Raw genomic sequence first — 9,813 nt, 5'->3', positions numbered from 1 at the left:
GACAACCCCCCTCACACCTCCCCCCAAAAAAAAAGAGTGACTTCAACACTTGAAAGTTTGTATTTTGAATCAATTCTTATTTGGAAATGATTGAATGTTACCTTTTTTCCCCTCAATCAATGAAATAGGATCAAACTATAATCCCAGAGCCAAAATTAATAGCACAGGAGTATAAAAAAATTATTTTATTGCTTTCCCAATTTTATCCTATGTAATACTGTGGCATGTTAAAGCGAACGATGTTTTTTTGCATACATTTTTCATGCTTAATATTTTCTAAATTTGGCCTATTTTTTTAAAAAGCTTATCTATCTGGCTCCCTAAATGCTAAAATTCAGAAGATTTGGGATGATCACTGATACTACCCTTATAAGTTAGTATCCTCATTTTTAAGAAAATTATTACTGTTTGCCTGCTGCAATTTTTACTAGTAGTTAATCTCACTGTTTAGAAAGAAACAGATGTATGTAGCTGTGTGTGCTTAGCCTTCAAGTCTGCCTGTTCACATATTTCTTTCTTGTCTCCCATTATTAGCTTTCAGAGGTCATCATAAACAGAATGAAAAAAATAAATACACAACTCCCAGCAGTGGTCCTCACCTCCTGTTCTACCATTGGAAATGTTATCCTTCCAATTTTTCAAGGCCATTACTCTTGGCCCTTGCTCCAAGGTCCTTTACTCAGCTTATTAACATCAGTTCAGTCTTGTTGAGTATTGATTTTTGAGGCAGCTCCACTTCACCCAGCATCAGCGTCCAAGAGCACCACGTCCAAATGTAAAAGCAACCTGAGAGAAGCCTAATAGGCCATTGGGATCTCTAGGGCAATGTCCAGAGGTGACAGGCCACTACTCCTCTACATCCTTACTTGAAATGGCACAAAAATAGGAGAATCTCTACTACACAGTGAGTACACTGCTCGGGGAATTATTTACATTTGAGCGGCTTATATAATACAAACTGCTGCAGAAAAGAGTTTAATAGAAAATGATCCAACACTGCAGACACATGTTCAAACCCTGAGGCAATCCCAATTCTTCATAGGATCCTTGGCAGTTATTTAAATTCATTCAGGTTAAGTTGCTTCATTTAAAAAGAGAAGGGACGTGAGCTATTTATAATGGGTATCATTTGAGTACAGTCTGTATTTAGACTACTTTATATTATTTATATCTATTATGTCTTTTAATCCTAAAAATAATTGTATGAGAGATGGGTTAATATGATTCTTTTTTTACATTTGAAGAAACTGAGTCCTAGAGAAGCTCAAATATTCTTGTGGGCATATATCTAGTAAATGGTGGAGGCAGAACACAAATTCAGGTCTATCTTCAAAGTCTGTGTGGAGGGATAGGCCTCCAGTTCACGTTAATGTTCTGTGATTACTGGTTATGTGTGTTGCCAATGGGAATCAATACAGGGCCTTTGCAGACAGGGTGACCTGAAATCTCTTGCAGCACTTACAGACTTTAAGGCAAGAAGAACCATATTTCTAATAGGCTATAAGCTAGATGTACCATCATCTATACGTTTTCGTTTAGATCGAAAGCTTATTGTAGTCATATTTCGGGACTAAATATGGTATTGAACTTAGTATATTATAGTGCCTGAATATAACTTTGGGATAATTGAAAAAAGCAAGAAAATCATCCCTGATTAAATTTGTAAATGGCTGTCTGGAGAACCATTGTAATTTATGAGGCTTTGTTGCTCAGAGAGTAAATAATACCGGTGACAGCATTTCCTCAGAGAACAGAATATCAAATCTGTTGCAAAGTAAGTGCCAATACTTTCTCTCAAAAACACAGAGGAAAAGACAGAGCAATGCTTACCACCATCCTGTCTGCTTAAGAGCAGAGGGAGAACACTGAACCCTTAGTGCAGTTGAACTACAAGAAATTCCTGCGGCCTACAACAGCCCCAGGTTATCAGAGCCTAACTGGATGAGGTGAGTGGTCTAGATAAGCGAACTCCATACAATCACACCCGCCATTTCTGTCGTATAGAGAACTGTCTGCTAAATTTTATGCAATCATCTTTTTTATTTATCTTGCAATAATCATGATGAGAAAAAGCTCCACGGTATAAATTTCAGCAGTACTGTGCTCATGCCACTTAGAAAAATGACAGGTACTTTGCAATTAGCTTTTGTGAGTGTCTGGTAATACAGATTGCATGTTGAAAGTTCTCATGAGCGGTCCTATATTTAAGAGCTAACTCCAGAATCCAAGGTGCAGATTCTAGCAGATTTCATTCCACCTTTAGCACTCCTACAGCATACAAATTGAAAGCTAGGCAACTTGTCATTCAAATGAGTTATTAAAAATTGAGACCCGGGATCTCACACTTTAGAATCTGGTGTTGTCAGCACATATTAAGGACAATTTATGAAACACGCAGTACTGGTGGTCAAGTGCTAGCCATATCTGCTGGTATTGCCGTGTTAATTAATACATGTCCTGTTTTAAATAGGCGTTTGTTATATGAAATAAACGATTCTTCTGTTCAGCTAGCAATCTGGCCCTTATTGGTACCTTATTACATAGCTTTAATAACCATTTGACATTTAGCATTTTCTAGCTAACAACTGAATGCAATGATTCATATCTCTTGAATGAATTATAAAATTCTACAGGGAAGTTATTATGTTCTACATTCATCTTATTAATTGATTCATTAATCTGACACAGTTAGAATGTAGTAGGACTAGTAAATACCAGAAGATTGATGAACCAACATTCACACTTAATAGGTAATAGGTACGACAGTATGTATTTGTTAGTTTTTTGTTGTTTGTTTGTTTTTGATACATTTGACATAAAACAAATATATGTAAAACATGCAATACAGTACTTGTAACAAAAAAAGTTGATATACTACATACAGTTTCCTTTTATTCCTGCCCCTAATTTCACGTTCTTAAAAATAAATGTGTGTGAATGGAAAACACACACACAATTTTCTCTCTTGGCAAGATGTTTGCTTTCGTGTAGGCACAACAGATGCACCAAGATGGTGGCATTACAGGTAGTACATATAATAAACCTTGTATATGCTCAGTACTATATCTCTAACAGCCAACTCTGAAACCCACATAAGCAGGCTAAGTAAGAAAGAATGGCCTCCATGCGGCGTTTTGTTGGGAACAGAGCATCACAATGCACGCTTTCTAGGGAGATAATGTAACACAGGCCCAGCTTTAGGGAAAAACAACAAAACAAAAAAGCATGCTAGCTTCTTATGTTGCATTTTACAAAGATTTGTCCAAATTTTGTTTGGTTGATTGCACCGAATTGTCATGATTTTGAAAAACAGCAACAGATTAAAAGAAAACACTCTGCAAGAGAGAAAAAAAAAGGTTGCATCAAGGAAGAAGAAGAGCAGAGCAGGAGAGAAAGCATCACTAATACAGCCAGCTATATGATTATTCTCTTTACAATTGGTTTCTTTAGAGCCCAGTGGCAGCTTTTTGAACTCACTTTGTTGGCCACAGCACTTAAAGGATTACAAAGTAATCAAAGTCACCGTTATCACCCAAAATTAAACTATACCAGCTAGAAGGAAACAGGCTAGTAAACAAACATATACACAGAGGTCAGCAACACTTGAGAATTAATTCCACCTCCTCAGATGCCGTGTGTGCAGTAATTCAGGGCAAATGATAATACATTAGACTCCAAGTCAGTAATCTTAGAAAATAAAAGCCTAGTCGGTGCCTGACTTACACGAGCAAAACAAGCTTACAGTGCACGGGTCTGTGTTGTTCGGCAAGCAGTCAATAAAACTGTACCTTCTGACGCTCTCTCCTAAAGGTTCTAATCAAAACAATTTATTTCAGGCATGTAAACCCCGCTTTACAGGCTACAGCTATTGTCAGCATGTTCAGCGGCACCAGCAATAGCTGATTGAGAGTCTCAGAGCTCCCCCATCTGTCTCAGTAATGGTTGGACTTTGTACTAGATCAATACAGCATGTCAACTATAGTGCAGATTTTCCCCCTAACCTGTAACAATGTCCCTGCATCTAATCTTGTCCAGCGTAAAAACAAAATTGGAGGATATTATGCAAAAGATCTGGAGCTGATTGAGCTCGGAGGATATCAGCTACCCATACATTAATTGGTGAAGGTCGAGCATTCAGACTTTATAGCCCATTGGAAATCTAAAGCTCAGCCAAAAAGGAAACATCTTTACATGCGCAATATTTACTTGCTTGCCTTTATGAACATAGGCAAGTGAGTAAAGGGGAGAAAGAGGTCTGTAAACAAAACCACTCTGTATTTTTGTGTGAGAGTCATCTGGCTACTCAGGTTGATGGCCTAAATGTATTTCTCTCTCATCAGCAGTGGGAGAGGAGAATTGAATGTGATGTGTTTGTCTTGGTAAAAGGTATAACTAGATCCTGGGGGGAGACACACTGTTTTGCTTTGTTTCTGCTCCAGTTCTCTACTGAGAAATAAAACCAAGAGGATTCAATTCTTTCCCTTGCAATGGACCTGGAGCTGCCATGACTCACTGCTCAGAACCACAATCAGCAGACTGTTGTGTATCACTGCCCCTTAGTGGTTGACCAACAGCAAACCTTTTTGAACACCTGCTGAACATCACAGGCTTACAGCGAAATAGAGCATGCAGGCCCTTCCCTCCATTTCTTAGAGCAGACAACGGAGGCTTAACGTGCAAGCCTACCCCTTTCTAAGAGGATGATTTGTTTCTCTGTGTCAGTGTAATGCAGAGGAAGGGACAAGTACCCTGGGGTCAAACAGATCTGGGATTATATCTCCCCGCTGTGAGATTTTGGGAAAGGCACTGAACCCCTCTCAGCTTTGTTATTTTCTGCCTCTAAAATGGAATTAGCAAGTATCTTCCTAAACTGAAGCTAAAAGATTGAGATAATGCAGCAGGAGAACAGCTAGCAAAGTATCTGACATGGCTTAGCCTCCATAATCATAATAATTATTGTAATAAAAATTTAGGAAGCATGTCATTCTTTCTTCCCCTATTTTGTGAGACCAAGCGTGTCATGTAAACATCAGTGTAGTCTCTAGGGAATTACAAATACAGCCCATCTTGATGGTTTACCCTAGGAACACTACAACACACTGGTTCCTGCCTTCAGTCCAAATTACGCATCCATTGTGTTGTTGCAGTTTGTGGATTAGATTATGGTTATATGTAATAGGGTTTTAATTCAATTCCCTACGTATTTATTGGTAGCCTACTGGTCTGTACAGTCAGTGTGCAAAGAAAAATAAATAAATAATATCAATGGTTTCAAGAAGCAGCTTCTCAGTTAGTGAAAGAGACAGAAATATAAACTTATCTAGATAGAAATTAGACTCTGCTAAATTAAAGATGTGCAGTAAATGCTATGAGATTATAAAGGAGAAAGTCATTAGCAACTGCACAGTAGTTTTTGTAGAGAAGGTGATATTTGTGGCGATACTTAAAATAGTAAGTTGAGAGTTGGATAAATAAGAGGAAAATATTACAAGTAGGGTTAATCTCACAGGTAAGTACTTTTTTAAAAATAAAGGATGAAGCAGTCAAAGAAAAATTCAAAAAATAAGTGTGGCAAAACCTTGAGCCATGTGTTAGGAATAATAACCAATAAAGGTGAACAGGATCAGTTTTAAAGAGCCTTGCATTACTATGCTGACGTTTTATATCCTATATACTATAAGTAATAAGGAGTCATGAGGAAACATATTTTACCTTTTTTAGGAAATTTCTTTATTTTGACTTAAAGTGGTGATATTTAAAATGCTTTTTTTCCCCAACAGCATTGTTTCTAGCAAAGGTAAATACTTTATATTCATTGTCAAGGCCATACATCATTATCTACAATTTCCACTTACTTCCTCTTTAAAATGTTACCATTTTTTATTGCTAACTCTTATTATTCCTTTTTCAACAACCAAATCTTCCACTAGACTATCATTTGATTCCCCCACTGTTCATATGAGCTGCATGTGAATATTGTTCTCCATTCCTAAATAATTGCATTTTTCCCAGACATTAACTGGTCACTAAAGACACTTTGAACATCTAAGTAGGATCATTCTACATGTAAAGGAAAACCCTTTGGCTACCTGATGAAGATCTAAAAATTATAAAGCATCATGGACAGATGAATGGCATTCCCCAGAGAGTCATAGGATGACATGTCAGCTAAACCTATAAATGTACCAAAATAGCCTTTGTTTCTAATAATGTTAATACCGCCCAGGTCTAAGACACGATCATTTCTCACCCAGGCTATCGCGCTGGCTGTAATCATTTTAAAACATAAGCCAGCCAACTGAACTTCCCGGTTTAAAACACTCTTTTGATTTCTAATTTCATTAAAAATAAAATAGAAACTTTTATTCATTCCACAAGGTCTTCATAACATCTCCAAATTCACTGTGTATCCATGCTTCTGTCATCACTCTGCTTCAGCCATATTGGTTTTCTTGTTCTAACAGCTAAACTGTTTTCTGCCACGAAGCCTTGGCTCACTTACTGTTCCTGGAACACCAATCTTCTGTATATTTGAACGGCATACTTCATCAGGGTTTTCATTCAAAGACTGGTCCTGACAATCCGCTATAAAGTATCTCCTTTCCCCATTCATCATTCTCTAGTCTCTATCACAACATGCCATTTTATTTCCTTCTTGGCACTTATTGCAAGCTGAAATTATTGTAATTTTTACCTATTTACTTTTTATAGCCTGTCATCTCAGTCAGAGCAGTCTGTTTTATTCGTTGCATCCCCACTACTGCAAACAGTGCAAACATGTGTGTGTGTTAAATATTTGTTGACTGAATGAATTAATGATTTACTAAAGCCTAAGTCACATGAGAATAAAAATGAAATAGAAAGCAACTGAGATGCTAAAGCCAAAAGGAGAACAACAACAACAAAAAAGACAGGGAACTGACTAAATGAGGAAAGCATATATCATACATATCAGTATTGCAAGATAGGAAAAAAAGACATAGCTAGTGCCTCACTCGCCATATTAACAGTCAAGGGCCATTTAAATCCAGTATGGCAGTGGATAAGTGGGAGCACTCACTTGAAATTAATTGTCCTCCCTATGACTGCAGAAGCTCTAGGGAGCCAGCTGAAGGAAGTGTGAGATGTCCACATGAACAGACTACACGTGTCCCCATAGGTGGCTGCAGAAAGAGGCAATCTGTGCTGACACAGCACAGCAGTGGAGCCTACAAGGCCAATGTCACAATGCAGGACCTCCCCCACAGATCTCAGTGCAGAGTCCTAGCAAATACAGGAGTGGGAATTATCTGTAAGAAATCCTGCTATTAGGACACATCGTCCTAATTTTAACAAGCTGGGTTTTAGTATCAGGACTCTGCTCCCTAACAGATAAAAGAGAGAGGGGAAACAATGAGGGGAAGACCAAAGTCTTGGAAAATAAAAAGATATTATGCGTTTTGCTATTTTAAGAATTCTGGCAGGTGGGAAATTCCAAAGCCGGTAAGATCAGAACAGACAAACAAGGTCAGAATTAGACCCATAAGTACGTGAGTCTGTCTTCAGACTGTTCTTTTAAATATTTCTCTAAATGACCAACTTCAGGCAGCTGCTTCTGTAGGTATGAAACAAGTACCTTAAACTGAGAAGGGAAGAACCACAAAACCTAAAATCAGGTAGCTCAGCTAAAACGGTAGCAAATACTTGCATTCTTGTCTTGTTTTTTTTTTGATTCCTGATGCAGATGGTTGCTTGCAAATTACTAAAAACAAAACGCTTATCATTCATGAACAGTGAGAGTTATCACCCAAACTTTTGTACAGATGCTCTCTCTTCTTTGGCTGAGATACCTATAGGAAGAGCTTTAGCTGGGAAAACATATCTGTGTGGCCCAGAATGCAAATAAAACACTAGTCTACTGAATCTGTGAGAACCACACGGAATGCATAGTAACATAGGGAATTGCAGGCTTTATCCAGGAAAAAAATGCCTGTGATTAGAGATAAGTTCATGGGGAATAAAAGAATGTAGAGGCAGAATTACAGACTTAGTACAGGAAAATAGATTAAGGTTGAGAAACACTAAGATAAAAAGAGCTTTGGCAAGGAGGTGAAATGCTTTCAAATCCATGCAAATAACGCACCGGGGAAGTGAACAGGTTGGAAGGATAAAACCATGTTTTAGAGCAAGACAAAAGATCAGATACAGGGACAAAACATTTTAAAACTGCCTATATCCTGATTTATAAGTTTTCTAAGAGTATGAATTGACTTGAAAATGTTTTCAATAATGTATAATAATAAAAAAATAACCAAGTAAATGACAATTGAGCAAGTAAGAAAAAAATCAGTGACATTGGTTAGCAATATTATGCAGATCAAATGGAGGAATTTCTGCTTAAAAAATAAATAATTATAAATCTTGAATGGAGCGTTTAGGAGAGATTTTTGCGTTATTCATTTTAAAGTTTTAATGACACAGGGATTGATTTTACTGTGCATTTTTGGAAGGTGGCATCCAGACCAAGATCAAATTATTATGGGTCACACTACAGACAAACAGAGAACCCTCAATTCTAAGAGGCTTAGTGGTATCTCCAGGACCCCTACTTTTAAAACATCATAGGCTCTAAATCTGGCCCCCTAAGTGGTTAAATATGAAAGACATTAATATGGAGTTTCTACAGATCTGCTTTGGATATGGGGTGGTTAAAGATTTATGAAGAAGTTAAAATCATAAATAAACTGAAGGAGAACACGGCCTATTGCTGTTATCACTTCTTCAAAGAAATCTTCAGTTCAAATTCCAAGAGCACTGAATGGTTACCAAATGAAAATATAAAATCTTAAACTTATGTTTGTAGATCATAATATTTATAGATTATATACATAGCAAAGCATGTAGATCACATATATGTGTGTATATGAAATGCGTTATATATTATTTACATATGTTATTATATATTATCTATATATTATTATCTATAAGCATTAGTTTATGTTTTCATATAATCATTTAGTCACCATTCGTACATATAATAACTTGTAAAATTGAGGAAATGATGTATCCACAGTGAACAGTAGATTGTTTTGGTAACTAAATACATGATGCAATAAAGGTACTCAATAGATAGATAACTAGCTCCAAAAGCATACTGAAATACCTTTCCTCCTTCAGACATTCCTAAATACAGGTGGTGGCCATCCCTAACACAACCAATTTAGCTATTTTGTTTAAATTACAACTCAATTAATGTCTTCATTAAGAATAACATAATTTTATCATTAATTCATTGTTCCAACAGTTTGAGATTAAATTATTAAATGTTTTATGTATATTTTATGTTCCTATCTTGATAGATTTCCTTTTTCTTGGAATGACCAGAAGTAAATTTGATCTGGAAAAAGCTTGCTTCTCTATAAGGGCATAAATCCCATGCACAAAAATGAAGGCCTTGACTTCACTTCAGCTGTCTTTAGAACCATATAGCTAATTAAATTAAACTGCTACTGTGTTGCTATGTCATGATAATTAATCAGGGGACAAGGCTAAAAACCTAGAATAGAGACGCTTGCTGTTCTGAGGGCAGTCAAAATGGATGAAGTGGCCATGGTATTGATTAAAAACTGGAAGAAGGGGCATCCATTTATTTTTTATCAAATGCTGGACCTAAAGGGTGGGTAATAAGCTGAAATAACTACAACACAAATACATTTGTTCAGAGACATACCTTGCAATTCTAAAATCTGGAACAAACATTTTAAGATTAGATCCTTGCTCTGTTTCAGTTACAAAAGAAATATCATCCTATCCTCCATGTTGCAGAGAAAACTC

The sequence above is a fragment of the Hipposideros armiger genome, unplaced genomic scaffold (genome assembly GCF_001890085.2).
Source record: "Hipposideros armiger isolate ML-2016 unplaced genomic scaffold, ASM189008v1 scaffold_1194, whole genome shotgun sequence".
Taxonomy (NCBI): domain Eukaryota; kingdom Metazoa; phylum Chordata; class Mammalia; order Chiroptera; family Hipposideridae; genus Hipposideros; species Hipposideros armiger.
This window is presented reverse-complemented; position numbering follows the sequence as displayed.